This window comes from Pleuronectes platessa, chromosome 8 (genome assembly GCF_947347685.1).
Source record: "Pleuronectes platessa chromosome 8, fPlePla1.1, whole genome shotgun sequence".
NCBI lineage: Eukaryota > Metazoa > Chordata > Actinopteri > Pleuronectiformes > Pleuronectidae > Pleuronectes > Pleuronectes platessa.
In genome coordinates this window covers 6822310-6849766 of record NC_070633.1, presented here as the reverse complement: position 1 = coordinate 6849766, position 27457 = coordinate 6822310, and the positions used below count along the sequence as shown (strand labels likewise).

The 27457-nt window shown below is 43.9% G+C and overlaps 40 non-coding genes and 1 pseudogene across 40 annotated transcripts; all 41 read left to right on the top strand.

Moving 5' to 3' along the window:
* The first annotated feature begins 5931 nt into the window (after positions 1 to 5931).
* On the top strand, positions 5932 to 6038 carry LOC128446574 (U6 spliceosomal RNA). The gene has a single exon (XR_008339625.1). It is a non-coding gene; the product is annotated as a U6 spliceosomal RNA (small nuclear RNA).
* Positions 6039 to 6331: 293 nt separating this feature from the next.
* Positions 6332 to 6438, top strand: LOC128446542 (U6 spliceosomal RNA). The gene has a single exon (XR_008339595.1). It is a non-coding gene; the product is annotated as a U6 spliceosomal RNA (small nuclear RNA).
* A 293-nt stretch (positions 6439 to 6731) lies between these two features.
* LOC128446560 (U6 spliceosomal RNA) lies at positions 6732 to 6838 on the top strand. The gene has a single exon (XR_008339611.1). It is a non-coding gene; the product is annotated as a U6 spliceosomal RNA (small nuclear RNA).
* Positions 6839 to 8199: 1361 nt separating this feature from the next.
* LOC128446558 (U6 spliceosomal RNA) lies at positions 8200 to 8306 on the top strand. Its single transcript, XR_008339610.1, has one exon. It is a non-coding gene; the product is annotated as a U6 spliceosomal RNA (small nuclear RNA).
* A 1361-nt stretch (positions 8307 to 9667) lies between these two features.
* LOC128446569 (U6 spliceosomal RNA) lies at positions 9668 to 9774 on the top strand. The gene has a single exon (XR_008339620.1). It is a non-coding gene; the product is annotated as a U6 spliceosomal RNA (small nuclear RNA).
* A 293-nt stretch (positions 9775 to 10067) lies between these two features.
* On the top strand, positions 10068 to 10174 carry LOC128446545 (U6 spliceosomal RNA). The gene has a single exon (XR_008339597.1). It is a non-coding gene; the product is annotated as a U6 spliceosomal RNA (small nuclear RNA).
* A 293-nt stretch (positions 10175 to 10467) lies between these two features.
* On the top strand, positions 10468 to 10574 carry LOC128446541 (U6 spliceosomal RNA). The gene has a single exon (XR_008339594.1). It is a non-coding gene; the product is annotated as a U6 spliceosomal RNA (small nuclear RNA).
* A 293-nt stretch (positions 10575 to 10867) lies between these two features.
* LOC128446576 (U6 spliceosomal RNA) lies at positions 10868 to 10974 on the top strand. The gene has a single exon (XR_008339627.1). It is a non-coding gene; the product is annotated as a U6 spliceosomal RNA (small nuclear RNA).
* A 293-nt stretch (positions 10975 to 11267) lies between these two features.
* Positions 11268 to 11374, top strand: LOC128446540 (U6 spliceosomal RNA). Its single transcript, XR_008339593.1, has one exon. It is a non-coding gene; the product is annotated as a U6 spliceosomal RNA (small nuclear RNA).
* A 292-nt stretch (positions 11375 to 11666) lies between these two features.
* On the top strand, positions 11667 to 11773 carry LOC128446557 (U6 spliceosomal RNA). Its single transcript, XR_008339609.1, has one exon. It is a non-coding gene; the product is annotated as a U6 spliceosomal RNA (small nuclear RNA).
* A 293-nt stretch (positions 11774 to 12066) lies between these two features.
* LOC128446539 (U6 spliceosomal RNA) lies at positions 12067 to 12173 on the top strand. The gene has a single exon (XR_008339592.1). It is a non-coding gene; the product is annotated as a U6 spliceosomal RNA (small nuclear RNA).
* Positions 12174 to 12466: 293 nt separating this feature from the next.
* On the top strand, positions 12467 to 12573 carry LOC128446567 (U6 spliceosomal RNA). Its single transcript, XR_008339618.1, has one exon. It is a non-coding gene; the product is annotated as a U6 spliceosomal RNA (small nuclear RNA).
* A 292-nt stretch (positions 12574 to 12865) lies between these two features.
* LOC128446578 (U6 spliceosomal RNA) lies at positions 12866 to 12971 on the top strand. The gene has a single exon (XR_008339629.1). It is a non-coding gene; the product is annotated as a U6 spliceosomal RNA (small nuclear RNA).
* Positions 12972 to 13264: 293 nt separating this feature from the next.
* Positions 13265 to 13371, top strand: LOC128446556 (U6 spliceosomal RNA). Its single transcript, XR_008339608.1, has one exon. It is a non-coding gene; the product is annotated as a U6 spliceosomal RNA (small nuclear RNA).
* A 293-nt stretch (positions 13372 to 13664) lies between these two features.
* On the top strand, positions 13665 to 13771 carry LOC128446555 (U6 spliceosomal RNA). Its single transcript, XR_008339607.1, has one exon. It is a non-coding gene; the product is annotated as a U6 spliceosomal RNA (small nuclear RNA).
* A 293-nt stretch (positions 13772 to 14064) lies between these two features.
* LOC128446538 (U6 spliceosomal RNA) lies at positions 14065 to 14171 on the top strand. Its single transcript, XR_008339591.1, has one exon. It is a non-coding gene; the product is annotated as a U6 spliceosomal RNA (small nuclear RNA).
* A 293-nt stretch (positions 14172 to 14464) lies between these two features.
* LOC128446566 (U6 spliceosomal RNA) lies at positions 14465 to 14571 on the top strand. The gene has a single exon (XR_008339617.1). It is a non-coding gene; the product is annotated as a U6 spliceosomal RNA (small nuclear RNA).
* Positions 14572 to 14864: 293 nt separating this feature from the next.
* Positions 14865 to 14971, top strand: LOC128446554 (U6 spliceosomal RNA). Its single transcript, XR_008339606.1, has one exon. It is a non-coding gene; the product is annotated as a U6 spliceosomal RNA (small nuclear RNA).
* Positions 14972 to 15264: 293 nt separating this feature from the next.
* On the top strand, positions 15265 to 15371 carry LOC128446553 (U6 spliceosomal RNA). Its single transcript, XR_008339605.1, has one exon. It is a non-coding gene; the product is annotated as a U6 spliceosomal RNA (small nuclear RNA).
* Positions 15372 to 16736: 1365 nt separating this feature from the next.
* On the top strand, positions 16737 to 16843 carry LOC128446568 (U6 spliceosomal RNA). Its single transcript, XR_008339619.1, has one exon. It is a non-coding gene; the product is annotated as a U6 spliceosomal RNA (small nuclear RNA).
* A 293-nt stretch (positions 16844 to 17136) lies between these two features.
* On the top strand, positions 17137 to 17243 carry LOC128446544 (U6 spliceosomal RNA). Its single transcript, XR_008339596.1, has one exon. It is a non-coding gene; the product is annotated as a U6 spliceosomal RNA (small nuclear RNA).
* A 293-nt stretch (positions 17244 to 17536) lies between these two features.
* On the top strand, positions 17537 to 17643 carry LOC128446583 (U6 spliceosomal RNA). The gene has a single exon (XR_008339633.1). It is a non-coding gene; the product is annotated as a U6 spliceosomal RNA (small nuclear RNA).
* A 293-nt stretch (positions 17644 to 17936) lies between these two features.
* LOC128446575 (U6 spliceosomal RNA) lies at positions 17937 to 18043 on the top strand. Its single transcript, XR_008339626.1, has one exon. It is a non-coding gene; the product is annotated as a U6 spliceosomal RNA (small nuclear RNA).
* A 293-nt stretch (positions 18044 to 18336) lies between these two features.
* LOC128446572 (U6 spliceosomal RNA) lies at positions 18337 to 18443 on the top strand. Its single transcript, XR_008339623.1, has one exon. It is a non-coding gene; the product is annotated as a U6 spliceosomal RNA (small nuclear RNA).
* A 292-nt stretch (positions 18444 to 18735) lies between these two features.
* On the top strand, positions 18736 to 18842 carry LOC128446552 (U6 spliceosomal RNA). The gene has a single exon (XR_008339604.1). It is a non-coding gene; the product is annotated as a U6 spliceosomal RNA (small nuclear RNA).
* A 293-nt stretch (positions 18843 to 19135) lies between these two features.
* Positions 19136 to 19242, top strand: LOC128446561 (U6 spliceosomal RNA). Its single transcript, XR_008339612.1, has one exon. It is a non-coding gene; the product is annotated as a U6 spliceosomal RNA (small nuclear RNA).
* A 293-nt stretch (positions 19243 to 19535) lies between these two features.
* On the top strand, positions 19536 to 19642 carry LOC128446565 (U6 spliceosomal RNA). Its single transcript, XR_008339616.1, has one exon. It is a non-coding gene; the product is annotated as a U6 spliceosomal RNA (small nuclear RNA).
* A 292-nt stretch (positions 19643 to 19934) lies between these two features.
* Positions 19935 to 20040, top strand: LOC128446577 (U6 spliceosomal RNA). Its single transcript, XR_008339628.1, has one exon. It is a non-coding gene; the product is annotated as a U6 spliceosomal RNA (small nuclear RNA).
* Positions 20041 to 20333: 293 nt separating this feature from the next.
* Positions 20334 to 20440, top strand: LOC128446551 (U6 spliceosomal RNA). Its single transcript, XR_008339603.1, has one exon. It is a non-coding gene; the product is annotated as a U6 spliceosomal RNA (small nuclear RNA).
* A 293-nt stretch (positions 20441 to 20733) lies between these two features.
* Positions 20734 to 20840, top strand: LOC128446550 (U6 spliceosomal RNA). Its single transcript, XR_008339602.1, has one exon. It is a non-coding gene; the product is annotated as a U6 spliceosomal RNA (small nuclear RNA).
* Positions 20841 to 21133: 293 nt separating this feature from the next.
* Positions 21134 to 21240, top strand: LOC128446549 (U6 spliceosomal RNA). Its single transcript, XR_008339601.1, has one exon. It is a non-coding gene; the product is annotated as a U6 spliceosomal RNA (small nuclear RNA).
* A 293-nt stretch (positions 21241 to 21533) lies between these two features.
* On the top strand, positions 21534 to 21640 carry LOC128446564 (U6 spliceosomal RNA). The gene has a single exon (XR_008339615.1). It is a non-coding gene; the product is annotated as a U6 spliceosomal RNA (small nuclear RNA).
* A 293-nt stretch (positions 21641 to 21933) lies between these two features.
* LOC128446548 (U6 spliceosomal RNA) lies at positions 21934 to 22040 on the top strand. Its single transcript, XR_008339600.1, has one exon. It is a non-coding gene; the product is annotated as a U6 spliceosomal RNA (small nuclear RNA).
* A 293-nt stretch (positions 22041 to 22333) lies between these two features.
* Positions 22334 to 22440, top strand: LOC128446547 (U6 spliceosomal RNA). The gene has a single exon (XR_008339599.1). It is a non-coding gene; the product is annotated as a U6 spliceosomal RNA (small nuclear RNA).
* Positions 22441 to 22733: 293 nt separating this feature from the next.
* On the top strand, positions 22734 to 22840 carry LOC128446546 (U6 spliceosomal RNA). Its single transcript, XR_008339598.1, has one exon. It is a non-coding gene; the product is annotated as a U6 spliceosomal RNA (small nuclear RNA).
* Positions 22841 to 23132: 292 nt separating this feature from the next.
* LOC128446562 (U6 spliceosomal RNA) lies at positions 23133 to 23239 on the top strand. The gene has a single exon (XR_008339613.1). It is a non-coding gene; the product is annotated as a U6 spliceosomal RNA (small nuclear RNA).
* A 292-nt stretch (positions 23240 to 23531) lies between these two features.
* LOC128446563 (U6 spliceosomal RNA) lies at positions 23532 to 23638 on the top strand. The gene has a single exon (XR_008339614.1). It is a non-coding gene; the product is annotated as a U6 spliceosomal RNA (small nuclear RNA).
* A 294-nt stretch (positions 23639 to 23932) lies between these two features.
* LOC128446570 (U6 spliceosomal RNA) lies at positions 23933 to 24039 on the top strand. Its single transcript, XR_008339621.1, has one exon. It is a non-coding gene; the product is annotated as a U6 spliceosomal RNA (small nuclear RNA).
* Positions 24040 to 24338: 299 nt separating this feature from the next.
* LOC128446579 (uncharacterized) lies at positions 24339 to 24405 on the top strand (annotated as a pseudogene).
* A 293-nt stretch (positions 24406 to 24698) lies between these two features.
* LOC128446573 (U6 spliceosomal RNA) lies at positions 24699 to 24807 on the top strand. The gene has a single exon (XR_008339624.1). It is a non-coding gene; the product is annotated as a U6 spliceosomal RNA (small nuclear RNA).
* A 294-nt stretch (positions 24808 to 25101) lies between these two features.
* Positions 25102 to 25203, top strand: LOC128446571 (U6 spliceosomal RNA). Its single transcript, XR_008339622.1, has one exon. It is a non-coding gene; the product is annotated as a U6 spliceosomal RNA (small nuclear RNA).
* The last annotated feature ends 2254 nt before the right edge of the window (positions 25204 to 27457 follow it).

Sequence of the window (27457 nt, the reverse complement as noted above, 5' to 3'; positions counted from 1 at the left end):
GGCGTGGTGCTTTTTGCCGCCCTGCGGCTTCTGAAGCGGCCCTTGGTCAGCCGCTGCTGGTGCCGCGGGGGGAAGGAGATAGGGGCCTTGTCCCTGTCTGACAGCTTCTGCCAGAGAGCCCCTATCTGCCTCACCTGCGCCGGCCTGACGTACGGGCGGTCACGCAGCGCAACCAAGGCCTGGGCCAGACGTACGGCGTGCTGGTACCCGCCGTGTCCGTCTGGACCGGGTACATCCTGCAACAGACAGAGGAAAGCAAGCGCAGAGGTTAAGCATTTAATAGCCGCGGCAAAAGGCCCCTCCCTCCCTCCCTCCCTCCCTCCCTCCCTCCCTCCGCCGCACAACTCAACGAGGCTTACCTCCTCCTCCTCCGCGGGCGGAAGATGGCGCAAAAGGGCCGTAATCCCGGGCAGCTCCTCCTCAAAGCCCTCATCCTCCGGCTCCTCCTCCTCCTCCTCGTCCCACTCCTCTTCCATCCCGTCGCCCTCCTCGGGATCGCGGGCCATTTCCCGCTGCAGAGCGCCGTTGCCTGTCTGGGAGTAGAGGTACTCCACCCCGATGAGCTCCCCTGAGTTAAAGAGGACAAAGAGATATATGGTTAGTACCCCGCAAATAAGCATCAGAGCATTACACCCATGTTATGTACGCAGGTGTATACCTGTGTACTCCCCAGGCTGCGTGTAGTTCTCCACCAGCGTCTGCCCCATGTATTTTTGGCTCAGCCTGTTGACGCTTCTCAGCAGCTGAGCACTGTAGCAGCGCTTGTTAGAGAGCTTGGCACCGCCGACCACCGCAGCTCGGGCGCGGTCCTCGTTCCACCTCACCAGGCCCTCCAGCAGGTACACCTGGAAGTGGAGGGCGTTGGCAGACGTGCCTGCGAGGGGAGAGACAGAGGAGGGAGAAGGACGTGACGTCAGTCAGTCAGTCAGTCTGTCAGTCTGTATGAACACACTGGCTCATCCTGACACAGGCACACACAGAGTCACACACACTCACCCGGAATGAACTGGCACAGGTGGAGGTGGAAGGACTCCAGGGACGTGGAGCCTCGGGCGCAGCGGTAGACGGGCAGCACCACGCCGCCCCTGGTCACCTCCCCCGTCTTTGCGTAGAGCAGAACTCCCGGCGGATCCTGGATGCAGCGGAGATGGCGACGCTGCGTGCTCCAGATGTCCTCCATCATCGGGCGGTCGATGAGGGGGACACCCATGCCGTCGGTGACGTCCCACATGGTGTCCAGGAGCTCCTGGATGAGCCGCTCCGTCTCCTCCGCGCCCCTGGTGCGTCGGCGGCAGTGACGGGCCAGCTCTCTGGACGTGGGATCCAGGGGGGACTGCCTGGCCTCTTGCAGGCGTGTCACGTCCTCGGCGTCCCACTCAAAAATGGCAAACGAGAGACGTGACATGAACAGCCCATACAGCGGGTGGCTGTCGGTGGTGACGCCCCTGGCGAAGCGACGCATCAGGTGCCAGATGTCCAGCCTCACCACCAGCTGATCCCACTCGCCGAACATCTGCGCCGTCTGAAGAGGAGGAGGAAGAAGAAGACGACATTAGTTTCGCTGGGATAAATCAAGCGGCCCGTCTGTGTGGTGGTTGATGTTGTCATCTTTACCTTGCAGCGTCCGGCGACGGAACAGCAGTCCCGGTCAACATACAGCACATGAGGTGGCTCCTTTCCAGACGCACTGTAGCGCCGCATCAGCCCGTCCGCCATGGCCAACAGCCCGTCCCCCTCGGACTCGGTGAGGACCGACATGAGCACCTGCCCGTGCTCGTTGCCCACGTTGGTGACCCATGCCGCCGTCCCGGCAGCGTCGCCAGCGAGCTTCTTGGTCATCTGAAAATGAGAACCGGAGAACGTCACGTCAAGCGTGTGTGTTTGCCACGTAAAATACTTATTTATTTATTGATTTATTGCGCTTGCCTTCTTCGTGGAGTCCATCTTCAGGATGTCCCCAAAGATTGACGTGACCCTGGCTTTCGTCTCCTCCAGGCGGCCGAGGGCCTCCTTGGCGTAGACAGATATCAGCCAGGGCACGCTGGGGACAGCTTTCAGGGGCGGCACCGTCACCTGCTGCGGAGCCACGCCGGGCAGCTGGAGCTGGTCCAGCACCGAAAGGTAGCGCAGGATCCGCAGCAACCAGTCGACGGTGTGCTGCTCCAGCAGCGCGGCACGGAGGCGGGAGGCGCTGTTGCCCAAAGTCCGGGCCTTCATCATGCCCACCACCCTCTTATCGCAAGACAACCTGCAAAGTCAGAAGGAGACTAGTGTCAGCTGACTGACACACACAGACACACACACACACACACACACATTAACATTGCAGCTTACTTGTATGTTAGCACAGCCGGAAACTGTGCCTTGTGAGCCAGGTCCAGCTGACTCATGATGCCTTGGCCCCACGCTGCATATTTCCTCTTACAGCCGCCGCATTCCAGGTACTCCGTGCCCATGTGGTACCAGCCACCGAAGTCCAGAACGCGGCGGACCGTCTTGTAAAGGCCAGCGCCGGTCAGCTGCCACTTGCAGTTTGGGCAGGACAGCTTGTAGGCCCACATCCTGTAGGGCGCCCACAGGAAAAACCGGTGCTGGAAGAAGGCCTGGGCAGAGGGGATCTGGGTGTACAGGCGCCGGGCTCCCGGTGGAGTCCACCAGAGGCGCAGCTCGCTGGTCAGGACAGGATGCTTGCCAGTGCCAGTGGTAAACAGAGCCCGGCCCAACCACTCATGCTGTTCCTCCGGCAGCGTCTTCCTCCAGCCCTTGGGCAGGAGCTGCGTGGACAAGCGCATGGCATATACAGATTAAACTCGAGCAGATGATATTGACAAATACACACAAGTCGTTCCCGCACTTTTACCTGTGCACCGGTGAGCAGCAGCGGGGGATGATGAGGTGCATCGCCCGTGGGCTGGTGAACGGCAGGCACCTGTGGTCTTGCCAGGGTGGGTCCAGCTTGGGAAGCTGTAAAATACACACTCAAGTTGTCACACTGATATACATACATACACACACGCGCGCGCATATATATATATATATATATAGTCAACATCAGGGTTGTCACAATAGTAACAATGAGGTTTAAGTCAAATACACTCACGCAGTGTGTCCACCTCCATGGCAGCCGCAAAGAGCTCATCATCGTCCGACAGCTCTATTATGTCATCCGCTGATGGCACGCCTTCGTTTGTGCAGAGGAGGACAAAAGAATGTGATTATTAACATTTGAACACACTACGCATTAGCTATTGCAGGCAGGCAGGCAGGCAGGCAGGCAGGCAGGCAGGCAGGCAGGCGATTATTAACAATCTGAACACACTACTCATTAGCTAGGGCAGGCAGGCGGGCAGGCAGCCAAGCAAGCAAGCAAGCAAGCAAGCAAGCAAGCAAAAAGGCAGGCAGGCAGGCAGGCAGGCAGGCAGGCAGGCAGGCAGGCAGGCAGGCAGGCAGGCAGGCAGGCAGGCAGGCAGGCAGGCAGGCAGGCAGGCAGGCAGGCAGGCAGCCAGGCCTTACTCGATGCAGGCTGCGACGCTCTCTGCTGAGCCGGGGGAGCAGCTGGAGGAGGGGCAGCAGCCGACGGCCCTGCTGCTGACCCTTCTTTTTCCCGGCCCATTATGTAGACCTGTACAGTGTGCATCCGCGACCCCATGCCACACCGCTGGGTTTTAATCCACCGCTTGTAGCTGCAGGCGGGAAAAAAAAACAAAGTATCGTGTCAACACGCGTCAGCTTGCATCCTCAACTGCACCTGTGGCCGAAATACTTACGTTTTACACTCTGTGCTGGTGGACTCGTACAGGGCTTGGAGCGACATGCCGGCATGCGCACCAAACCCCACCAGCGTCCGGTCCATGGCCCTCACCGACACCAAGCCCTCGCGCATCCGACGAGACTCCATCAGCTGCACCATCTGTGGGAGCAGCCGGGCGTAGGAGGCGAGGGCGTCCTTGTTGGCAGCAAGAGGAGACTGGGAGGTGTCCCCGGCTTCCCTCTCCTGCATGTGGGACACAAGGATCCCACACGCGTAGCCCACATCATGGCTGAGGAGCCACTTGAAGGTTTGACCCCGGTACTGGCCAAACTGGAGCTGGCTCTCACTGAGCACCAGCTGCCAGCACTCAGGGTCTCCTTCAGCCTGGAGGATGCGGGCCTTGGCCTCCTCCCTCACCGCCTCTGGTCCCTTCACGGTGAAAGACGTGGTGGGCCTACGGCTCTGTTGGGCCACTGCAAGCGCATCGTTTGAGGCCTTGAGCATCAGTGTGGTGGATGACGGCAGGAACCTGAAAACTGGACGGAAATCCATTCTGCAAAGACATTTAGCAGAGAACCTGCAACGTTAGATGTGACAAAACAGTGACACACATAAAAGAATATGAATACAACCAGTCCATGGAGATAATATAGATATTTACAGTAGAAGGCGATTAATACGTAATTTGTAACAAGATACTTAAGAGCAGAGTACTTTTGTATTTAAAATAGTCTGTGAAGATTTGATTTAATCTTGACCCTTGACCTTTATTCATTTTTCTGTGCAGAACTTGATGTACAGTCATTTATGTAGCCTCTTTACCTGTGTATATACATCTTTTGCTGTTATAGTATACATAGGCCTAATGTGTGATGCTATTCACATGTGATGCATATTTTCTTGTTTTAATGGGGGGGTTTTGGTTTGTTTTTTAATGTTAAAAGTTCATCCAAATCGAGAAAAAGTATTTCCCTTTTTTTAAATACATGTATTATATTGTATTACATTTTCTGGCACCAGTGTTTTGTATTTTATTTGAATACATTTATTTGGCGGGGTATTTTGTGTCTTGTATGAAAAACATTTTGATGTATTTTTGCCCATTTCTGGATACAACACATATACTCCTGTACAGTTAGCAGAATTTACATGAGGCCGGGTTGATGTGAGCGTAGTGTACGGAGAGTTTTGACCGTGAAACACAACCCTTTCCCGGCGTAAAAGTACAGGGAGCCTGCGATCAAGCTAGCGGTCTGTACGGACATTTTTCACCGTGAAACACTCCCTCTACCTGGCGTAAAAGTACATGGAGCCCGCGATCAAGCTAGCGGTCTGTACGGACATTATTGACCGTGAAAACCTCCCTCTACCCGGCGTAAAAGCACATGGAGCCCGCGATTAAGCTAGCGGTCTGTACGGACATTATTGACCGTGAAAAAAATGACTTTTCACGGTGAATTACGCCGGAATAAGGCGCCGACATTACAATGACCTTACTGTACATGCATTGTTTAACCGTGACACTCGACAGAAACAAGCAAACAGCAGAAAAAGAACAGTAAACATGCACATTCGATGCTCACATCTCTCTTGGTAGTGTTGATCTTTATTCTCCCGTTTGATGTGTGTTTCTTGCGAAGTTCACCGGCAGAATGAACAGAGCCTTCGCGCTGACGCCATTCAACCTGAGCAGCAAGCCAATCAGCGTGCCGTTCTACAGTCACCGGCCAATCGGGCAAAACAAGCATTTGGCCATCTTCTGATTGGCTTACAAGTGTAGAACCCGAAAGGTGGGGGCTTGGAGGAGGTGTAGAATCGGAGCAGAGACCATCCGCCCCCACTAGGCGAAAGGATGACACGCAAATTCGTGAAGCGTTTCCATATTTTCGTCCAAAAATTACTTTGGTACAAGTCTACATTCATACTTTTGTAGGAATCATCCAGTTATCTTTGTTCCTGGAATCTTTACTCTGAGCCTCTTTATGAATTCACAATGTACAAACTGTAAGGATGTAGCCATTTTCAATGCATTGGTGACTGTTAGAGAAATGCCAGTGATGCAAAAACGTTCTTTCTAAAATGGGTGTGACCCAAGTTTAGTCTCTTCCCTTTTTTAACTGAAGCAAAGGGTCCACACACCTGAACGGGGAATATACAGGCACCACTGCAGAGAAACTACTGTACTTGCTCCGGCAGTATATATAATAAATTGGATACGATACAGAGAAGATTAACATGGCCCCTGCGAAAAGATGACACGCAAATTGGTGAAGCGTTTCCATATTTTGGTCCAAAAATTATTTTGTTACAGGGCTACTTTCATACTTTTCTAGTATTCTTCTGGTTATCTTTGTACCAAGAGGCTTTTCTCTGAGCCTCTCTATGAATTCACACAGTACAAACTGAAAGGATGTAGCCATTATCAATCTATTGTTGACCGTTAGACTGATGCCAGTGATGCTCAAATGTGCTGCTGACAATGGGTGTGACTAAAGTTTAGCCTCCTGTCTGTTTTTACCGCAGCAAAGGGGCCACTCACCTGTAGGTGAAATATACAGGCACCACTGCAGTGAAGCTACTGTACTTGCTCCGGCAGTACATATAATAAATTGGATACGATACAGAGAAGATTAGCATGGCCCCTGCGAAAGGATGACACGCAAATTCGTGAAGCGTTTCCATATTTTCGTCCAAAAATTATTTTGTTTCAGGGCTACCTTCATACTTTTCTAGTATTCTTCTGGTTATCTTTGTTCCTGGAATCTTTACTCTGAGCCTCTTTATGAATTCACAATGTACAAACTGTAAGGATGTAGCCATTTTCAATGCATTGGTGACTGTTAGAGAAATGCCAGTGATGCAAAAACGTTCTTCCTAAAATGGGTGTGACCCAAGTTTAGTCTCTTCCCTTTTTTAACCGCAGCAAAGGGTCCACACACCTGGAGGGGGAATATACAGGCACCACTGCTGATAAACTACTGTACTTGCTCCGGCAGTACATATAATAAATTGGATACGATACAGAGAAGATTAGCATGGCCCCTGCGAAAGGATGACACGCAAATTCGTGAAGCGTTTCCATATTTTGGTCCAAAAACTATTTTGTTATAGGGCAACTTTCATACTTTTCTAGTATTCTTCAGATTATCTTTGTTCCTGGAAGCTTTTCTCTGAGCCTCTTTATTAATTCACACTGTACAAACTGTAAGGATGTAGCCATTTTCAATGCATTGGTGTAGGGATGAGCGAGTACAGCATTATCTGTATCTGTATCTGTATCTGTTAACCATATCAATTATCTGTATCCGTATCCGTACTCTGAGTGGGCGGGGCCTAACCCGGAAGTGGGTGTGATTTAACCCGGAAGTGGGCCGGGTTGTCTTGAAATGGGCGGGGCTTTAACCAGTATGTTATTTTAAGCAATTGATATGGGTTGATCAGAAATTGTTATATTTATTGCTGATTAGAAAACTATTACAGGACAGCATCAGCATTGAGCTTCAGATCAATGATTTTGATCACAATAGCAAACGAACTATTTACAGAACAAGTTTTGTAACAATGAATACAACACATGCTGTTGCAATTATGAAGTGAAATGTAATAACAAGTGTTTTCATACTCAACATAACTTTCTTTTTTAACTTTGAATTTTTTTTAATTTATTTCCACACCAGGTGTGTGTGTGTGTGTATGTGTGTGTGTGTGTGTGTGTGTGTGTGTGTGTAAGTGAGTAAGAGAGAGACAGAGAGAGAGAGGGGGAGTGTGTGTGTGTGTGTGTAGCTTAATTTGTAATATTTTTTATACCACTACTACCTAGAACTTGTCAGACACTCAGTGCGTGAAGTAAAATAAAACTGGTTAGAGCCAACTGACGGTTTAAAAAAAGTTTAAACCGTTAAAGTAAAAAAAAAAAAAAAAAAAATCTCCGACAGGCAGAGACGCAACGCGAGTCGCTTTCTACCAGCACCACGTCTGAACGAACCCACGTTTAACAGAACTCTACTGGTTAATAAGTAAGTACAAACTGAAATAAAAACAAACTTCAAGCTGAAGAAACCCTAAACGTTAACGGAAAAGACCCGCGAACCTGAGTGACTGAGAGACAGAGAGCTGTTCTGTGAGTGAGTGAGCAGAGCGGTGTGTGAAGGGGAGGAGCGCTGTGACGCTGTGTGAGGATTTTCATTCAGTCCGAGCACAGATATTGACTCGTATTACTCGTATAATACTCGTGCTCGGCAAAAGTGCTTTATCCGTACCGGATACTCGTTTCAGCCGAGTATCCGGCTCATCTCTACATTGGTGACTGTTAGAGAAATGCTAGTGATGCAAAAACGTTCTTCCTAAAATGGGTGTGACCCAAGTTTAGTCTCTTCCCTTTTCAACCGCAGCAAAGGGTCCACACACCTGAAGGGGGAATATACAGGCACCACTGCTGATAAACTACTGTACTTGCTCCGGCAGTACATATAATAAATTGGATACGATACAGAGAAGATTAGCATGGCCCCTGCGAAAGGATGACACGCAAATTCGTGAAGCGTTTCCATATTTTGGTCCAAAAACTATTTTGTTACAGGGCAACTTTCATACTTTTCTAGTATTCTTCAGATTATCTTTGTTCCTGGAAGCTTTTCTCTGAGCCTCTTTATTAATTCACACTGTACAAACTGTAAGGATGTAGCCATTTTCAATGCATTGGTGTAGGGATGAGCGAGTACAGCATTATCTGTATCTGTATCTGTATCTGTTAACCATATCAATTATCTGTATCCGTATCCGTACTCTGAGTGGGCGGGGCCTAACCCGGAAGTGGGTGTGATTTAACCCGGAAGTGGGCCGGGTTGTCTTGAAATGGGCGGGGCTTTAACCAGTATGTTATTTTAAGCAATTGATATGGGTTGATCAGAAATTGTTATATTTATTGCTGATTAGAAAACTATTACAGGACAGCATCAGCATTGAGCTTCAGATCAATGATTTTGATCACAATAGCAAACGAACTATTTACAGAACAAGTTTTGTAACAATGAATACAACACATGCTGTTGCAATTATGAAGTGAAATGTAATAACAAGTGTTTTCATACTCAACATAACTTTCTTTTTTAACTTTGAATTTTTTTTAATTTATTTCCACACCAGGTGTGTGTGTGTGTGTATGTGTGTGTGTGTGTGTGTGTGTGTGTGTGTGTAAGTGAGTAAGAGAGAGACAGAGAGAGAGAGGGGGAGTGTGTGTGTGTGTGTGTAGCTTAATTTGTAATATTTTTTATACCACTACTACCTAGAACTTGTCAGACACTCAGTGCGTGAAGTAAAATAAAACTGGTTAGAGCCAACTGACGGTTTAAAAAAAGTTTAAACCGTTAAAGTAAAAAAAAAAAAAAAAAAAATCTCCGACAGGCAGAGACGCAACGCGAGTCGCTTTCTACCAGCACCACGTCTGAACGAACCCACGTTTAACAGAACTCTACTGGTTAATAAGTAAGTACAAACTGAAATAAAAACAAACTTCAAGCTGAAGAAACCCTAAACGTTAACGGAAAAGACCCGCGAACCTGAGTGACTGAGAGACAGAGAGCTGTTCTGTGAGTGAGTGAGCAGAGCGGTGTGTGAAGGGGAGGAGCGCTGTGACGCTGTGTGAGGATTTTCATTCAGTCCGAGCACAGATATTGACTCGTATTACTCGTATAATACTCGTGCTCGGCAAAAGTGCTTTATCCGTACCGGATACTCGTTTCAGCCGAGTATCCGGCTCATCTCTACATTGGTGACTGTTAGAGAAATGCTAGTGATGCAAAAACGTTCTTCCTAAAATGGGTGTGACCCAAGTTTAGTCTCTTCCCTTTTCAACCGCAGCAAAGGGTCCACACACCTGAAGGGGGAATATACAGGCACCACTGCAGAGAAACTACTGTACTTGCTCCGGCAGTACATATAATAAATTGGATATGATACAGAGAAGATTAGCATGGCCCCTGCGAAAGGATGACACGCAAATTCGTGAAGCGTTTCCATATTTAGGTCCAAAAATTACTTTGGTACAAGTCTACATTCATACTTTTGTAGGAATCATCCGGTTATCTTTGTTCCTGGAAGCTTTACTCTGAGCCTCTTTATGAATTCACAATGTACAAACTGTAAGGATGTAGCCATTTTCAATGCATTGGTGACTGTTAGAGAAATGCCAGTGATGCAAAAACGTTCTTTTTAAAATGGGTGTGACCCAAGTTTAGTCTCTTCCCTTTTTTAACCGAAGCAAAGGGTCCACACACCTGAACGGGGAATATACAGGCACCACGGCAGTGAAGCTACTGTACTTGCTCCGGCAGTACATATAATAAATTGGATACGATACAGAGAAGATTAGCATGGCCCCTGCGAAAGGATGACACGCAAATTCGTGAAGCGTTTCCATATTTTGGTCTAAAAATTATTTTGTTTCAGGGCTACCTTCATACTTTTCTAGTATTCTTCTGGTTATCTTTGTTCCAAGAGGCTTTTCTCTGAGTCTCTTTATGAATTCACACAGTACAAACTGTAAGGATGTAGCCATTTTCAATGCATTGGTGACTATTAGAGAAATGCCAGTGATGCAAAAACGTTCTTCCTAAAATGGGTGTGACCCAAGTTTAGTCTCTTCCCTTTTTTAACCGAAGCAAAGGGTCCACACACCTGGAGGGGGAATATACAGGCACCACTGCAGAGAAACTACTGTACTTGCTCCGGCAGTACATATAATAAATTGGATACGATACAGAGAAGATTAGCATGGCCCCTGCGAAAGGATGACACGCAAATTCGTGAAGCGTTTCCATATTTTCGTCCAAAAATTACTTTGGTACAAGTCTACATTCATACTTTTGTAGGAATCATCCAGTTATCTTTGTTCCTGGAATCTTTACTCTGAGCCTCTTTATGAATTCACAATGTACAAACTGTAAGGATGTAGCCATTTTCAATGCATTGGTGACTGTTAGAGAAATGCCAGTGATGCAAAAACGTTCTTCCTAAAATGGGTGTGACCCAAGTTTAGTCTCTTCCCTTTTTTAACTGAAGCAAAGGGTCCACACACCTGAACGGGGAATATACAGGCACCACTGCAGAGAAACTACTGTACTTGCTCCGGCAGTATATATAATAAATGAGATACGATACAGAGAAGATTAACATGGCCCCTGCGAAAAGATGACACGCAAATTGGTGAAGCGTTTCCATATTTTGGTCCAAAAATTATTTTGTTACAGGGCTACTTTCATACTTTTCTAGTATTCTTCTGGTTATCTTTGTACCAAGAGGCTTTTCTCTGAGCCTCTCTATGAATTCACACAGTACAAACTGAAAGGATGTAGCCATTATCAATCTATTGTTGACCGTTAGAATGATGCCAGTGATGCTCAAATGTGCTGCTGACAATGGGTGTGACTAAAGTTTAGCCTCCTGTCTGTTTTTACCGCAGCAAAGGGGCCACTCACCTGTAGGTGAAATATACAGGCACCACTGCAGTGAAGCTACTGTACTTGCTCCGGCAGTACATATAATAAATTGGATACGATACAGAGAAGATTAGCATGGCCCCTGCGAAAGGATGACACGCAAATTCGTGAAGCGTTTCCATATTTTCGTCCAAAAATTATTTTGTTACAGGGCAACTTTCATACTTTTCTAGTATTCTTCAGATTATCTTTGTTCCTGGAAGCTTTTCTCTGAGCCTCTTTATTAATTCACAATGTACAAACTGTAAGGATGTAGCCATTTTCAATGCATTGGTGACTGTTAGAGAAATGCTAGTGATGCAAAAACGTTCTTCCTAAAATGGGTGTGACCCAAGTTTAGTCTCTTCCCTTTTCAACCGCAGCAAAGGGTCCACACACCTGGAGGGGGAATATACAGGCACCACTGCTGATAAACTACTGTACTTGCTCCGGCAGTACATATAATAAATTGGATACGATACAGAGAAGATTAGCATGGCCCCTGCGAAAGGATGACACGCAAATTCGTGAAGCGTTTCCATATTTTGGTCCAAAAACTATTTTGTTACAGGGCAACTTTCATACTTTTCTAGTATTCTTCAGATTATCTTTGTTCCTGGAAGCTTTTCTCTGAGCCTCTTTATTAATTCACAATGTACAAACTGTAAGGATGTAGCCATTTTCAATGCATTGGTGACTATTAGAGAAATGCCAGTGATGCAAAAACGTTCTTCCTAAAATGTGTGTGACCCAAGTTTAGTCTCTTCCCTTTTTTAACCGAAGCAAAGGGTCCACACACCTGGAGGGGGAATATACAGGCACCACTGCAGAGAAACTACTGTACTTGCTCCGGCAGTACATATAATAAATTGGATACGATACAGAGAAGATTAGCATGGCCCCTGCGAAAGGATGACACGCAAATTCGTGAAGCGTTTCCATATTTTCGTCCAAAAATTATTTTGTTTCAGGGCTACCTTCATACTTTTCTAGTATTCTTCTGGTTATCTTTGTTCCTGGAATCTTTACGCTGAGCCTCTTTATGAATTCACAATGTACAAACTGTAAGGATGTAGCCATTTTCAATGCATTGGTGACTATTAGAGAAATGCCAGTGATGCAAAAACGTTCTTCCTAAAATGGGTGTGACCCAAGTTTAGTCTCTTCCCTTTTTTAACCGCAGCAAAGGGTCCACACACCTGGAGGGGGAATATACAGGCACCACTGCTGATAAACTACTGTACTTGCTCCGGCAGTACATATAATAAATTGGATTCGATACAGAGAAGATTAGCATGGCCCCTGCGAAAGGATGACACGCAAATTCGTGAAGCGTTTCCATATTTTGGTCCAAAAACTATTTTTTTACAGGGCAACTTTCATACTTTTCTAGTATTCTTCAGATTATCTTTGTTCCTGGAAGCTTTTCTCTGAGCCTCTTTATTAATTCACAATGTACAAACTGTAAGGATGTAGCCATTTTCAATGCATTGGTGACTGTTAGAGAAATGCTAGTGATGCAAAAACGTTCTTCCTAAAATGGGTGTGACCCAAGTTTAGTCTCTTCCCTTTTCAACCGCAGCAAAGGGTCCACACACCTGAAGGGGGAATATACAGGCACCACTGCAGAGAAACTACTGTACTTGCTCCGGCAGTACATATAATAAATTGGATATGAAACAGAGAAGATTAGCATGAACCTGCGAAAGGATGACACGCAAATTCGTGAAGCGTTTCCATATTTTGGTCCAAAAATTACTTTGGTACAAGTCTACATTCATACTTTTGTAGGAATCATCCGGTTATCTTTGTTCCTGGAAGCTTTACTCTGAGCCTCTTTATGAATTCACAATGTACAAACTGTAAGGATGTTGCCATTTTCAATGCATTGGTGACTGTTAGAGAAATGCCAGTGATGCAAAAACGTTCTTTTTAAAATGGGTGTGACCCAAGTTTAGTCTCTTCCCTTTTTTAACCGAAGCAAAGGGTCCACACACCTGAACGGGGAATATACAGGCACCACGGCAGTGAAGCTACTGTACTTGCTCCGGCAGTACATATAATAAATTGGATACGATACAGAGAAGATTAGCATGGCCCCTGCGAAAGGATGACACGCAAATTCGTGAAGCGTTTCCATATTTTGGTCCAAAAACTATTTTGTTACAGGGCAACTTTCATACTTTTCTAGTATTCTTCAGATTATCTTTGTTCCTGGAAGTTTTTCTCTGAGCCTCTTTATTAATTCACAATGTACAAACTGTAAGGATGTAGCCATTTTCAATGCATTGGTGACTATTAGAGAAATGCCAGTGATGCAAAAACGTTCTTCCTAAAATGGGTGTGACCCAAGTTTAGTCTCTTCCCTTTTTTAACCGAAGCAAAGGGTCCACACACCTGGAGGGGGAATATACAGGCACCACTGCTGAGAAACTACTGTACTTGCTCCGGCAGTACATATAATAAATTGGATACGATACAGAGAAGATTAGCATGGCCCCTGCGAAAGGATGACACGCAAATTCGTGAAGCGTTTCCATATTTTGGTCCAAAAACTATTTTGTTACAGGGCAACTTTCATACTTTTCTAGTATTCTTCAGATTATCTTTGTTCCTGGAAGCTTTTCTCTGAGCCTCTTTATTAATTCACAATGTACAAACTGTAAGGATGTAGCCATTTTCAATGCATTGGTGACTATTAGAGAAATGCCAGTGATGCAAAAACGTTCTTCCTAAAATGTGTGTGACCCAAGTTTAGTCTCTTCCCTTTTTTAACCGAAGCAAAGGGTCCACACACCTGGAGGGGGAATATACAGGCACCACTGCAGAGAAACTACTGTACTTGCTCCGGCAGTACATATAATAAATTGGATACGATACAGAGAAGATTAGCATGGCCCCTGCGAAAGGATGACACGCAAATTCGTGAAGCGTTTCCATATTTTCGTCCAAAAATTATTTTGTTTCAGGGCTACCTTCATACTTTTCTAGTATTCTTCTGGTTATCTTTGTTCCTGGAATCTTTACTCTGAGCCTCTTTATGAATTCACAATGTACAAACTGTAAGGATGTAGCCATTTTCAATGCATTGGTGACTATTAGAGAAATGCCAGTGATGCAAAAACGTTCTTCCTAAAATGGGTGTGACCCAAGTTTAGTCTCTTCCCTTTTTTAACCGCAGCAAAGGGTCCACACACCTGGAGGGGGAATATACAGGCACCACTGCTGATAAACTACTGTACTTGCTCCGGCAGTACATATAATAAATTGGATTCGATACAGAGAAGATTAGCATGGCCCCTGCGAAAGGATGACACGCAAATTCGTGAAGCGTTTCCATATTTTGGTCTAAAAATTATTTTGTTTCAGGGCTACCTTCATACTTTTCTAGTATTCTTCTGGTTATCTTTGTTCCAAGAGGCTTTTCTCTGAGTCTCTTTATGAATTCACACAGTACAAACTGTAAGGATGTAGCCATTTTCAATGCATTGGTGACTATTAGAGAAATGCCAGTGATGCAAAAACGTTCTTCCTAAAATGGGTGTGACCCAAGTTTAGTCTCTTCCCTTTTTTAACCGCAGCAAAGGGTCCACACACCTGGAGGGGGAATATACAGGCACCACTGCTGAGAAACTACTGTACTTGCTCCGGCAGTACATATAATAAATTGGATACGATACAGAGAAGATTAGCATGGCCCCTGCGAAAGGATGACACGCAAATTCGTGAAGCGTTTCCATATTTTGGTCCAAAAATTACTTTGGTACAAGTCTACATTCATACTTTTGTAGGACTCATCCGGTTATCTTTGTTCCTGGAAGCTTTACTCTGAGCCTCTTTATGAATTCACAATGTACAAACTGTAAGGATGTAGCCATTTTCAATGCATTGGTGACTGTTAGAGAAATGCCAGTGATGCAAAAACGTTCTTCCTAAAATGGGTGTGACCCAAGTTTAGTCTCTTCCCTTTTTTAACCGCAGCAAAGGGTCCACACACCTGGAGGGGGAATATACAGGCACCACTGCTGATAAACTACTGTACTTGCTCCGGCAGTACATATAATAAATTGGATACGATACAGAGAAGATTAGCATGGCCCCTGCGAAAGGATGACACGCAAATTCGTGAAGCGTTTCCATATTTTGGTCCAAAAACTATTTTGTTACAGGGCAACTTTCATACTTTTCTAGTATTCTTCAGATTATCTTTGTTCCTGGAAGCTTTTCTCTGAGCCTCTTTATTAATTCACACTGTACAAACTGTAAGGATGTAGCCATTTTCAATGCATTGGTGTAGGGATGAGCGAGTACAGCATTATCTGTATCTGTATCTGTATCTGTTAACCATATCAATTATCTGTATCCGTATCCGTACTCTGAGTGGGCGGGGCCTAACCCGGAAGTGGGTGTGATTTAACCCGGAAGTGGGCCGGGTTGTCTTGAAATGGGCGGGGCTTTAACCAGTATGTTATTTTAAGCAATTGATATGGGTTGATCAGAAATTGTTATATTTATTGCTGATTAGAAAACTATTACAGGACAGCATCAGCATTGAGCTTCAGATCAATGATTTTGATCACAATAGCAAACGAACTATTTACAGAACAAGTTTTGTAACAATGAATACAACACATGCTGTTGCAATTATGAAGTGAAATGTAATAACAAGTGTTTTCATACTCAACATAACTTTCTTTTTTAACTTTGAATTTTTTTTAATTTATTTCCACACCAGGTGTGTGTGTGTGTGTATGTGTGTGTGTGTGTGTGTGTGTGTGTGTGTGTGTGTAAGTGAGTAAGAGAGAGACAGAGAGAGAGAGGGGGAGTGTGTGTGTGTGTGTGTAGCTTAATTTGTAATATTTTTTATACCACTACTACCTAGAACTTGTCAGACACTCAGTGCGTGAAGTAAAATAAAACTGGTTAGAGCCAACTGACGGTTTAAAAAAAGTTTAAACCGTTAAAGTAAAAAAAAAAAAAAAAAAAATCTCCGACAGGCAGAGACGCAACGCGAGTCGCTTTCTACCAGCACCACGTCTGAACGAACCCACGTTTAACAGAACTCTACTGGTTAATAAGTAAGTACAAACTGAAATAAAAACAAACTTCAAGCTGAAGAAACCCTAAACGTTAACGGAAAAGACCCGCGAACCTGAGTGACTGAGAGACAGAGAGCTGTTCTGTGAGTGAGTGAGCAGAGCGGTGTGTGAAGGGGAGGAGCGCTGTGACGCTGTGTGAGGATTTTCATTCAGTCCGAGCACAGATATTGACTCGTATTACTCGTATAATACTCGTGCTCGGCAAAAGTGCTTTATCCGTACCGGATACTCGTTTCAGCCGAGTATCCGGCTCATCTCTACATTGGTGACTGTTAGAGAAATGCTAGTGATGCAAAAACGTTCTTCCTAAAATGGGTGTGACCCAAGTTTAGTCTCTTCCCTTTTCAACCGCAGCAAAGGGTCCACACACCTGAAGGGGGAATATACAGGCACCACTGCAGAGAAACTACTGTACTTGCTCCGGCAGTACATATAATAAATTGGATATGATACAGAGAAGATTAGCATGGCCCCTGCGAAAGGATGACACGCAAATTCGTGAAGCGTTTCCATATTTAGGTCCAAAAATTACTTTGGTACAAGTCTACATTCATACTTTTGTAGGAATCATCCGGTTATCTTTGTTCCTGGAAGCTTTACTCTGAGCCTCTTTATGAATTCACAATGTACAAACTGTAAGGATGTAGCCATTTTCAATGCATTGGTGACTGTTAGAGAAATGCCAGTGATGCAAAAACGTTCTTTTTAAAATGGGTGTGACCCAAGTTTAGTCTCTTCCCTTTTTTAACCGAAGCAAAGGGTCCACACACCTGAACGGGGAATATACAGGCACCACGGCAGTGAAGCTACTGTACTTGCTCCGGCAGTACATATAATAAATTGGATACGATACAGAGAAGATTAGCATGGCCCCTGCGAAAGGATGACACGCAAATTCGTGAAGCGTTTCCATATTTTGGTCTAAAAATTATTTTGTTTCAGGGCTACCTTCATACTTTTCTAGTATTCTTCTGGTTATCTTTGTTCCAAGAGGCTTTTCTCTGAGTCTCTTTATGAATTCACACAGTACAAACTGTAAGGATGTAGCCATTTTCAATGCATTGGTGACTATTAGAGAAATGCCAGTGATGCAAAAACGTTCTTCCTAAAATGGGTGTGACCCAAGTTTAGTCTCTTCCCTTTTTTAACCGAAGCAAAGGGTCCACACACCTGGAGGGGGAATATACAGGCACCACTGCAGAGAAACTACTGTACTTGCTCCGGCAGTACATATAATAAATTGGATACGATACAGAGAAGATTAGCATGGCCCCTGCGAAAGGATGACACGCAAATTCGTGAAGCGTTTCCATATTTTCGTCCAAAAATTACTTTGGTACAAGTCTACATTCATACTTTTGTAGGAATCATCCAGTTATCTTTGTTCCTGGAATCTTTACTCTGAGCCTCTTTATGAATTCACAATGTACAAACTGTAAGGATGTAGCCATTTTCAATGCATTGGTGACTGTTAGAGAAATGCCAGTGATGCAAAAACGTTCTTCCTAAAATGGGTGTGACCCAAGTTTAGTCTCTTCCCTTTTTTAACTGAAGCAAAGGGTCCACACACCTGAACGGGGAATATACAGGCACCACTGCAGAGAAACTACTGTACTTGCTCCGGCAGTATATATAATAAATGAGATACGATACAGAGAAGATTAACATGGCCCCTGCGAAAAGATGACACGCAAATTGGTGAAGCGTTTCCATATTTTGGTCCAAAAATTATTTTGTTACAGGGCTACTTTCATACTTTTCTAGTATTCTTCTGGTTATCTTTGTACCAAGAGGCTTTTCTCTGAGCCTCTCTATGAATTCACACAGTACAAACTGAAAGGATGTAGCCATTATCAATCTATTGTTGACCGTTAGAATGATGCCAGTGATGCTCAAATGTGCTGCTGACAATGGGTGTGACTAAAGTTTAGCCTCCTGTCTGTTTTTACCGCAGCAAAGGGGCCACTCACCTGTAGGTGAAATATACAGGCACCACTGCAGTGAAGCTACTGTACTTGCTCCGGCAGTACATATAATAAATTGGATACGATACAGAGAAGATTAGCATGGCCCCTGCGAAAGGATGACACGCAAATTCGTGAAGCGTTTCCATATTTTCGTCCAAAAATTATTTTGTTACAGGGCAACTTTCATACTTTTCTAGTATTCTTCAGATTATCTTTGTTCCTGGAAGCTTTTCTCTGAGCCTCTTTATTAATTCACAATGTACAAACTGTAAGGATGTAGCCATTTTCAATGCATTGGTGACTGTTAGAGAAATGCTAGTGATGCAAAAACGTTCTTCCTAAAATGGGTGTGACCCAAGTTTAGTCTCTTCCCTTTTCAACCGCAGCAAAGGGTCCACACACCTGGAGGGGGAATATACAGGCACCACTGCTGATAAACTACTGTACTTGCTCCGGCAGTACATATAATAAATTGGATACGATACAGAGAAGATTAGCATGGCCCCTGCGAAAGGATGACACGCAAATTCGTGAAGCGTTTCCATATTTTGGTCCAAAAACTATTTTGTTACAGGGCAACTTTCATACTTTTCTAGTATTCTTCAGATTATCTTTGTTCCTGGAAGCTTTTCTCTGAGCCTCTTTATTAATTCACAATGTACAAACTGTAAGGATGTAGCCATTTTCAATGCATTGGTGACTATTAGAGAAATGCCAGTGATGCAAAAACGTTCTTCCTAAAATGTGTGTGACCCAAGTTTAGTCTCTTCCCTTTTTTAACCGAAGCAAAGGGTCCACACACCTGGAGGGGGAATATACAGGCACCACTGCAGAGAAACTACTGTACTTGCTCCGGCAGTACATATAATAAATTGGATACGATACAGAGAAGATTAGCATGGCCCCTGCGAAAGGATGACACGCAAATTCGTGAAGCGTTTCCATATTTTCGTCCAAAAATTATTTTGTTTCAGGGCTACCTTCATACTTTTCTAGTATTCTTCTGGTTATCTTTGTTCCTGGAATCTTTACGCTGAGCCTCTTTATGAATTCACAATGTACAAACTGTAAGGATGTAGCCATTTTCAATGCATTGGTGACTATTAGAGAAATGCCAGTGATGCAAAAACGTTCTTCCTAAAATGGGTGTGACCCAAGTTTAGTCTCTTCCCTTTTTTAACCGCAGCAAAGGGTCCACACACCTGGAGGGGGAATATACAGGCACCACTGCTGATAAACTACTGTACTTGCTCCGGCAGTACATATAATAAATTGGATTCGATACAGAGAAGATTAGCATGGCCCCTGCGAAAGGATGACACGCAAATTCGTGAAGCGTTTCCATATTTTGGTCCAAAAACTATTTTTTTACAGGGCAACTTTCATACTTTTCTAGTATTCTTCAGATTATCTTTGTTCCTGGAAGCTTTTCTCTGAGCCTCTTTATTAATTCACAATGTACAAACTGTAAGGATGTAGCCATTTTCAATGCATTGGTGACTGTTAGAGAAATGCTAGTGATGCAAAAACGTTCTTCCTAAAATGGGTGTGACCCAAGTTTAGTCTCTTCCCTTTTCAACCGCAGCAAAGGGTCCACACACCTGAAGGGGGAATATACAGGCACCACTGCAGAGAAACTACTGTACTTGCTCCGGCAGTACATATAATAAATTGGATATGAAACAGAGAAGATTAGCATGAACCTGCGAAAGGATGACACGCAAATTCGTGAAGCGTTTCCATATTTTGGTCCAAAAATTACTTTGGTACAAGTCTACATTCATACTTTTGTAGGAATCATCCGGTTATCTTTGTTCCTGGAAGCTTTACTCTGAGCCTCTTTATGAATTCACAATGTACAAACTGTAAGGATGTTGCCATTTTCAATGCATTGGTGACTGTTAGAGAAATGCCAGTGATGCAAAAACGTTCTTTTTAAAATGGGTGTGACCCAAGTTTAGTCTCTTCCCTTTTTTAACCGAAGCAAAGGGTCCACACACCTGAACGGGGAATATACAGGCACCACGGCAGTGAAGCTACTGTACTTGCTCCGGCAGTACATATAATAAATTGGATACGATACAGAGAAGATTAGCATGGCCCCTGCGAAAGGATGACACGCAAATTCGTGAAGCGTTTCCATATTTTGGTCCAAAAACTATTTTGTTACAGGGCAACTTTCATACTTTTCTAGTATTCTTCAGATTATCTTTGTTCCTGGAAGTTTTTCTCTGAGCCTCTTTATTAATTCACAATGTACAAACTGTAAGGATGTAGCCATTTTCAATGCATTGGTGACTATTAGAGAAATGCCAGTGATGCAAAAACGTTCTTCCTAAAATGGGTGTGACCCAAGTTTAGTCTCTTCCCTTTTTTAACCGAAGCAAAGGGTCCACACACCTGGAGGGGGAATATACAGGCACCACTGCTGAGAAACTACTGTACTTGCTCCGGCAGTACATATAATAAATTGGATACGATACAGAGAAGATTAGCATGGCCCCTGCGAAAGGATGACACGCAAATTCGTGAAGCGTTTCCATATTTTGGTCCAAAAACTATTTTGTTACAGGGCAACTTTCATACTTTTCTAGTATTCTTCAGATTATCTTTGTTCCTGGAAGCTTTTCTCTGAGCCTCTTTATTAATTCACAATGTACAAACTGTAAGGATGTAGCCATTTTCAATGCATTGGTGACTATTAGAGAAATGCCAGTGATGCAAAAACGTTCTTCCTAAAATGTGTGTGACCCAAGTTTAGTCTCTTCCCTTTTTTAACCGAAGCAAAGGGTCCACACACCTGGAGGGGGAATATACAGGCACCACTGCAGAGAAACTACTGTACTTGCTCCGGCAGTACATATAATAAATTGGATACGATACAGAGAAGATTAGCATGGCCCCTGCGAAAGGATGACACGCAAATTCGTGAAGCGTTTCCATATTTTCGTCCAAAAATTATTTTGTTTCAGGGCTACCTTCATACTTTTCTAGTATTCTTCTGGTTATCTTTGTTCCTGGAATCTTTACTCTGAGCCTCTTTATGAATTCACAATGTACAAACTGTAAGGATGTAGCCATTTTCAATGCATTGGTGACTATTAGAGAAATGCCAGTGATGCAAAAACGTTCTTCCTAAAATGGGTGTGACCCAAGTTTAGTCTCTTCCCTTTTTTAACCGCAGCAAAGGGTCCACACACCTGGAGGGGGAATATACAGGCACCACTGCTGATAAACTACTGTACTTGCTCCGGCAGTACATATAATAAATTGGATTCGATACAGAGAAGATTAGCATGGCCCCTGCGAAAGGATGACACGCAAATTCGTGAAGCGTTTCCATATTTTGGTCTAAAAATTATTTTGTTTCAGGGCTACCTTCATACTTTTCTAGTATTCTTCTGGTTATCTTTGTTCCAAGAGGCTTTTCTCTGAGTCTCTTTATGAATTCACACAGTACAAACTGTAAGGATGTAGCCATTTTCAATGCATTGGTGACTATTAGAGAAATGCCAGTGATGCAAAAACGTTCTTCCTAAAATGGGTGTGACCCAAGTTTAGTCTCTTCCCTTTTTTAACCGCAGCAAAGGGTCCACACACCTGGAGGGGGAATATACAGGCACCACTGCTGAGAAACTACTGTACTTGCTCCGGCAGTACATATAATAAATTGGATACGATACAGAGAAGATTAGCATGGCCCCTGCGAAAGGATGACACGCAAATTCGTGAAGCGTTTCCATATTTTGGTCCAAAAATTACTTTGGTACAAGTCTACATTCATACTTTTGTAGGACTCATCCGGTTATCTTTGTTCCTGGAAGCTTTACTCTGAGCCTCTTTATGAATTCACAATGTACAAACTGTAAGGATGTAGCCATTTTCAATGCATTGGTGACTGTTAGAGAAATGCCAGTGATGCAAAAACGTTCTTCCTAAAATGGGTGTGACCCAAGTTTAGTCTCTTCCCTTTTTTAACCGCAGCAAAGGGTCCACACACCTGGAGGGGGAATATACAGGCACCACTGCTGATAAACTACTGTACTTGCTCCGGCAGTACATATAATAAATTGGATACGATACAGAGAAGATTAGCATGGCCCCTGCGAAAGGATGACACGCAAATTCGTGAAGCGTTTCCATATTTTGGTCCAAAAACTATTTTGTTACAGGGCAACTTTCATACTTTTCTAGTATTCTTCAGATTATCTTTGTTCCTGGAAGCTTTTCTCTGAGCCTCTTTATTAATTCACAATGTACAAACTGTAAGGATGTAGCCATTTTCAATGCATTGGTGACTATTAGAGAAATGCCAGTGATGCAAAAACGTTCTTCCTAAAATGGGTGTGACCCAAGTTTAGTCTCTTCCCTTTTTTAACCGCAGCAAAGGGTCCACACACCTGGAGGGGGAATATCCAGGCACCACTGCTGAGAAACTACTGTACTTGCTCCGGCAGTACATATAATAAATTGGATACGATACAGAGAAGATTAGCATGGCCCCTGCGAAAGGATGACACGCAAATTCGTGAAGCGTTTCCATATTTTGGTCCAAAAACTATTTTGTTACAGGGCAACTTTCATACTTTTCTAGTATTCTTCAGATTATCTTTGTTCCTGGAAGCTTTTCTCTGAGCCTCTTTATTAATTCACAATGTACAAACTGTAAGGATGTAGCCATTTTCAATGCATTGGTGACTGTTAGAGAAATGCTAGTGATGCAAAAACGTTCTTCCTAAAATGGGTGTGACCCAAGTTTAGTCTCTTCCCTTTTCAACCGCAGCAAAGGGTCCACACACCTGAAGGGGGAATATACAGGCACCACTGCAGAGAAACTACTGTACTTGCTCCGGCAGTACATATAATAAATTGGATACGATACAGAGAAGATTAGCATGGCCCCTGCGAAAGGATGACATGCAAATTCGTGAAGCGTTTCCATATTTTGGTCCAAAAATTATTTTGTTACAGGGCAACTTTCATACTTTTCTAGTATTCTTCAGATTATCTTTGTTCCTGGAAGCTTTTCTCTGAGCCTCTTTATTAATTCACAATGTACAAACTGTAAGGATGTAGCCATTTTCAATGCATTGGTGACTGTTAGAGAAATGCTAGTGATGCAAAAACGTTCTTCCTAAAATGGCTGTGACCCAAGTTTAGTCTCTTCCCTTTTCAACTGCAGCAAAGGGTCCACACACCTGAAGGGGGAATATACAGGCACCACTGCAGAGAAACTACTGTACTTGCTCCGGCAGTACATATAATAAATTGGATATGATACAGAGAAGATTAGCATGGCCCCTGCGAAAGGATGACACGCAAATTCGTGAAGCGTTTCCATATTTTGGTCCAAAAATTACTTTGGTACAAGTCTACATTCATACTTTTGTAGGACTCATCCGGTTATCTTTGTTCCTGGAAGCTTTACTCTGAGCCTCTTTATGAATTCACAATGTACAAACTGTAAGGATGTAGCCATTTTCAATGCATTGGTGACTGTTAGAGAAATGCCAGTGATACAAAAACGTTCTTCCTAAAATGGGTGTGACCCAAGTTTAGTCTCTTTCCTTTTTTAACCAAAGCAAAGGGTCCACTCACCTGAAGGGTTGAATATATGGGAACCACTGCAGTAATACTGCTGTACATGCTCCGGCAGTACACATAATAAATTGGATACGATACAGAGAAGATTAGCATGGCCCCTGCGAAAGGATGACACGCAAATTCGTGAAGCGTTTCCATATTTTGGTCCAAAAATTACTTTGGTACAAGTCTACATTCATACTTTTGTAGGACTCATCCGGTTATCTTTGTTCCTGGAAGCTTTACTCTGAGCCTCTTTATGAATTCACAATGTACAAACTGTAAGGATGTAGCCATTTTCAATGCATTGGTGACTGTTAGAGAAATGCTAGTGATGCAAAAACGTTCTTCCTAAAATGGGTGTGACCCAAGTTTAGTCTCTTCCCTTTTCAACTGCAGCAAAGGGTCCACACACCTGAAGGGGGAATATACAGGCACCACTGCCGAGAAACTACTGTACTTGCCAGAGAAGATTAGCATGGCCCCTGCGAAAGGATGACACGCAAATTCGTGAAGCGTTTCCATATTTTCGTCCCAAAATTACTTTGGTACAAGTCTATATTCATACTTTTGAAGGAATCATCCGGTTATCTTTGTTCCTGGAAGCTTTACTCTGAGCCTCTTTATGAATTCACAATGTACAAACTGTAAGGATGTAGCCATTTTCAATCTATTGTTGACCGTTAGACTGATGCCAGTGATGCTCAAATGTGCTGCTGACAATGGGTGTGACTAAAGTTTAGCCTCCTGTCTTTTTTTACCTCAGCAAAGGGGCCACTCACCTGTAGGTGAAATATACAGGCACCACTGCAGTGAAGCTACTGTACTTGCTCCGGCAGTACATATAATATATCTGATACGATACAGAGAAGATTAGCATGGCCCCTGCGAAAAAGGATGACACACAAATTCGTGAAGCGTTTCCATATTTTGGTCCAAAAATTATTTTGTTTCAGGGCTACTTTCATACTTTTCTAGTATTCTTCTGGTTATCTTTGTTCCAAGAGGCTTTTCTCTGAGTCTCTTTATGAATTCACACAGTACAAACTGTAAGGATGTAGCCATTTTCAATGCATTGGTGACTATTAGAGAAATGCCAGTGATGCAAAAACGTTCTTCCTAAAATGTGTGTGACCCAAGTTTAGTCTCTTCCCTTTTTTAACCGAAGCAATGGGTCCACTCACCTGAAGGGTTGAATATAAGGGAACCACTGCAGTAACACTACTGTACTTGCTTGTACATATAATAAATTGGATACGATACAGAGAAGATTAGCATGGCCCCTGCGAAAGGAAGACACGCAAATTCGTGAAGCGTTTCCATATTTTGGTCCAAAAATTATTTTGTTACAGGAGTACTTTCATACTTTTCTAGTATTCTTCAGGTTATCTTTGTTCCGGGAAGCTTTACTCTGAGCCTCTTTATGAATTCACACATTACAAACTGTAAGGATGTAGCCATTATCAATGTATTGGTGACCGTTAGAGAGATGCCAGTGATGCTAAAATGTGCTGCTGACAATGGGTATGACCAAAGTTTAGCCTCCCTTTTATTACCGCAGCAAAGGGTCCACTCACCTGAAGGGGGAATATGCAGGCTAGGGAAAGAGATTACATTCGTTATTCACTTTCATATTCACTCTGACAGTGGAAAGTTAAAAACGTGCACAATTAAAACTTTAAAAACTCAGCAAATGTTCAATTAACATTGGGGTAAAGCCACTTGTATGAAAATGCACAAAACTATTTGATCCGTGGTGCGATGAATGAAAACTCAGCTGAAGGACCCGTGACTTATATTTCTTTCATTTCATAACATCAAATATTATGTCTACTTAGCTATTTTTCAAGAATTATGAATTATCAATAGATCTAACTTTGTGACATAGCGAGCTGATCCTGTGGTATCCACGCAATCATCTACGTGGGGCATAGGAAATGAGTCACAGTAACATGGTTTACCTTTCGATAATCTGTAGAGAATCTGACAGTAGCGTCAGGCTTTGGAACCAATAAGCACGGAGCACTCCATGGACTGGAGCTGGCCTGGGCTAAATTAGGCTTTTAAGGTTGTGAAAAAATTGAAACGACTAATTATAGATATTTAGTTTTCCTTATTAATGGACAAAATACTTGGGTATCTTGCGTCGCTTTTGAAGCCATTCTTGTCATGTTCTGTCAGTTTAGTTTGTTTATTTCAGCCTCTGTGTTTTCTGTTTCCTGTTTTATTTTGTAGTCTCTGTTCCTTGTGGGTTGTTTCTGTCTTCACTTCCTGTCTTGGTGATTGTCTTTCTAAGAGGCGGTGGACTAGTGGCAGAAACTTGGAATATGGGCAGAAAAGATCTCTGGTTCGACTCCACGGAGAAAAAAAAAAAAGACGAACCTGGATTGATCTGTCCAAACATCCAAGAGAATTCTCCCTGCCCTGCCCTTAATCTTAACTCCTCATGTGTTGCACCTGTGGCCAATTACCCCTGCCTTCCCCGTGTGTATTTAAGCCTCTGTCCTTCCCCTTGTCCTCTGTCGGATTGTCTGTTTAGCTTCCTGTTTTTCTCCAGTGTTTCTTGTGCTTGTGCTCGTTCTTGTTCCTCTGGTCGTTCTGGTGGATTATGTTCCATGTTGCTGTTCTGTTCTGCGTTCCTGTCCCGCACTGTCCTGATCTCCTGAGCCTCGTGTAAGCTTCATTGTGCTTTTGTTTAGTTAAAGTCTCTTTTTTAGATTAAATACGCTCCTGGGTCCATCTACCTGACATAATCCTGACAATTCTGGGTACCTCTCCATTTGAAGTAAGGGTCTAAAAAATCTCCATTTGGAGGGGTACGCCTTGGCCCTACCCCTCCGTCCCAACAGGTATTGGGACAGCCTACCCCTACATGTGAAAGCATAAAATGAAGGTGTAGGGCAAAGGGGTGAAATAGTGTTGGGCCTCAGCCTTGAGTGCTCCTGTGTTGACCAGCACGTCATGAAGAGGGTGGGAGACATTGTCCAGAATTGCATGTAACTTAGACAGCATCCTTCGGTCTGAAACTGCTGTCAGAGAGTCCAGCTCCACCCCCACAGCGTCACTGGCCTTGCGGATCGGTTTGACGAGGTGGTTGGCGTGCGCAACCCTCAGTCTGCTAACCCAGCACACAACAGCAAACAGGAGAGCACTGGCCACGACAGTCTCATAAAACATCCTCAGCATAGTCCAGCAGATGTTGAAGGACATCAGTCTCCTAAGGAAATAGAGGTGGCTCTGGGCCTTCTTTTAGAAGGCATGAGTGTTCTTAGCCCAGTCCAGCTTAAGGTCTATATACACTTGCAGGTATGTATACTCCTCCACAATGTTTACGCTGACCCCTGGATGGAAACAGGGGTCATCTGTGTCCTAACCCTTCTCAGACCTACAACCAGCTACTTTGTCTTTGTCGCGTTGAGCTGCAGGTGGTTCTGCTCACACCATGTGACAAAGTTGACAATCACAGCCCTGTATTCAGCATCCTCACCCTTGCTGATACGTCCAACTATTGCAGAGTCATCAGAAAACTTCTGGAGATGGGGGGCTGGTAGGCGAACTAGACGGGATCCAAGTGTGGCCTGA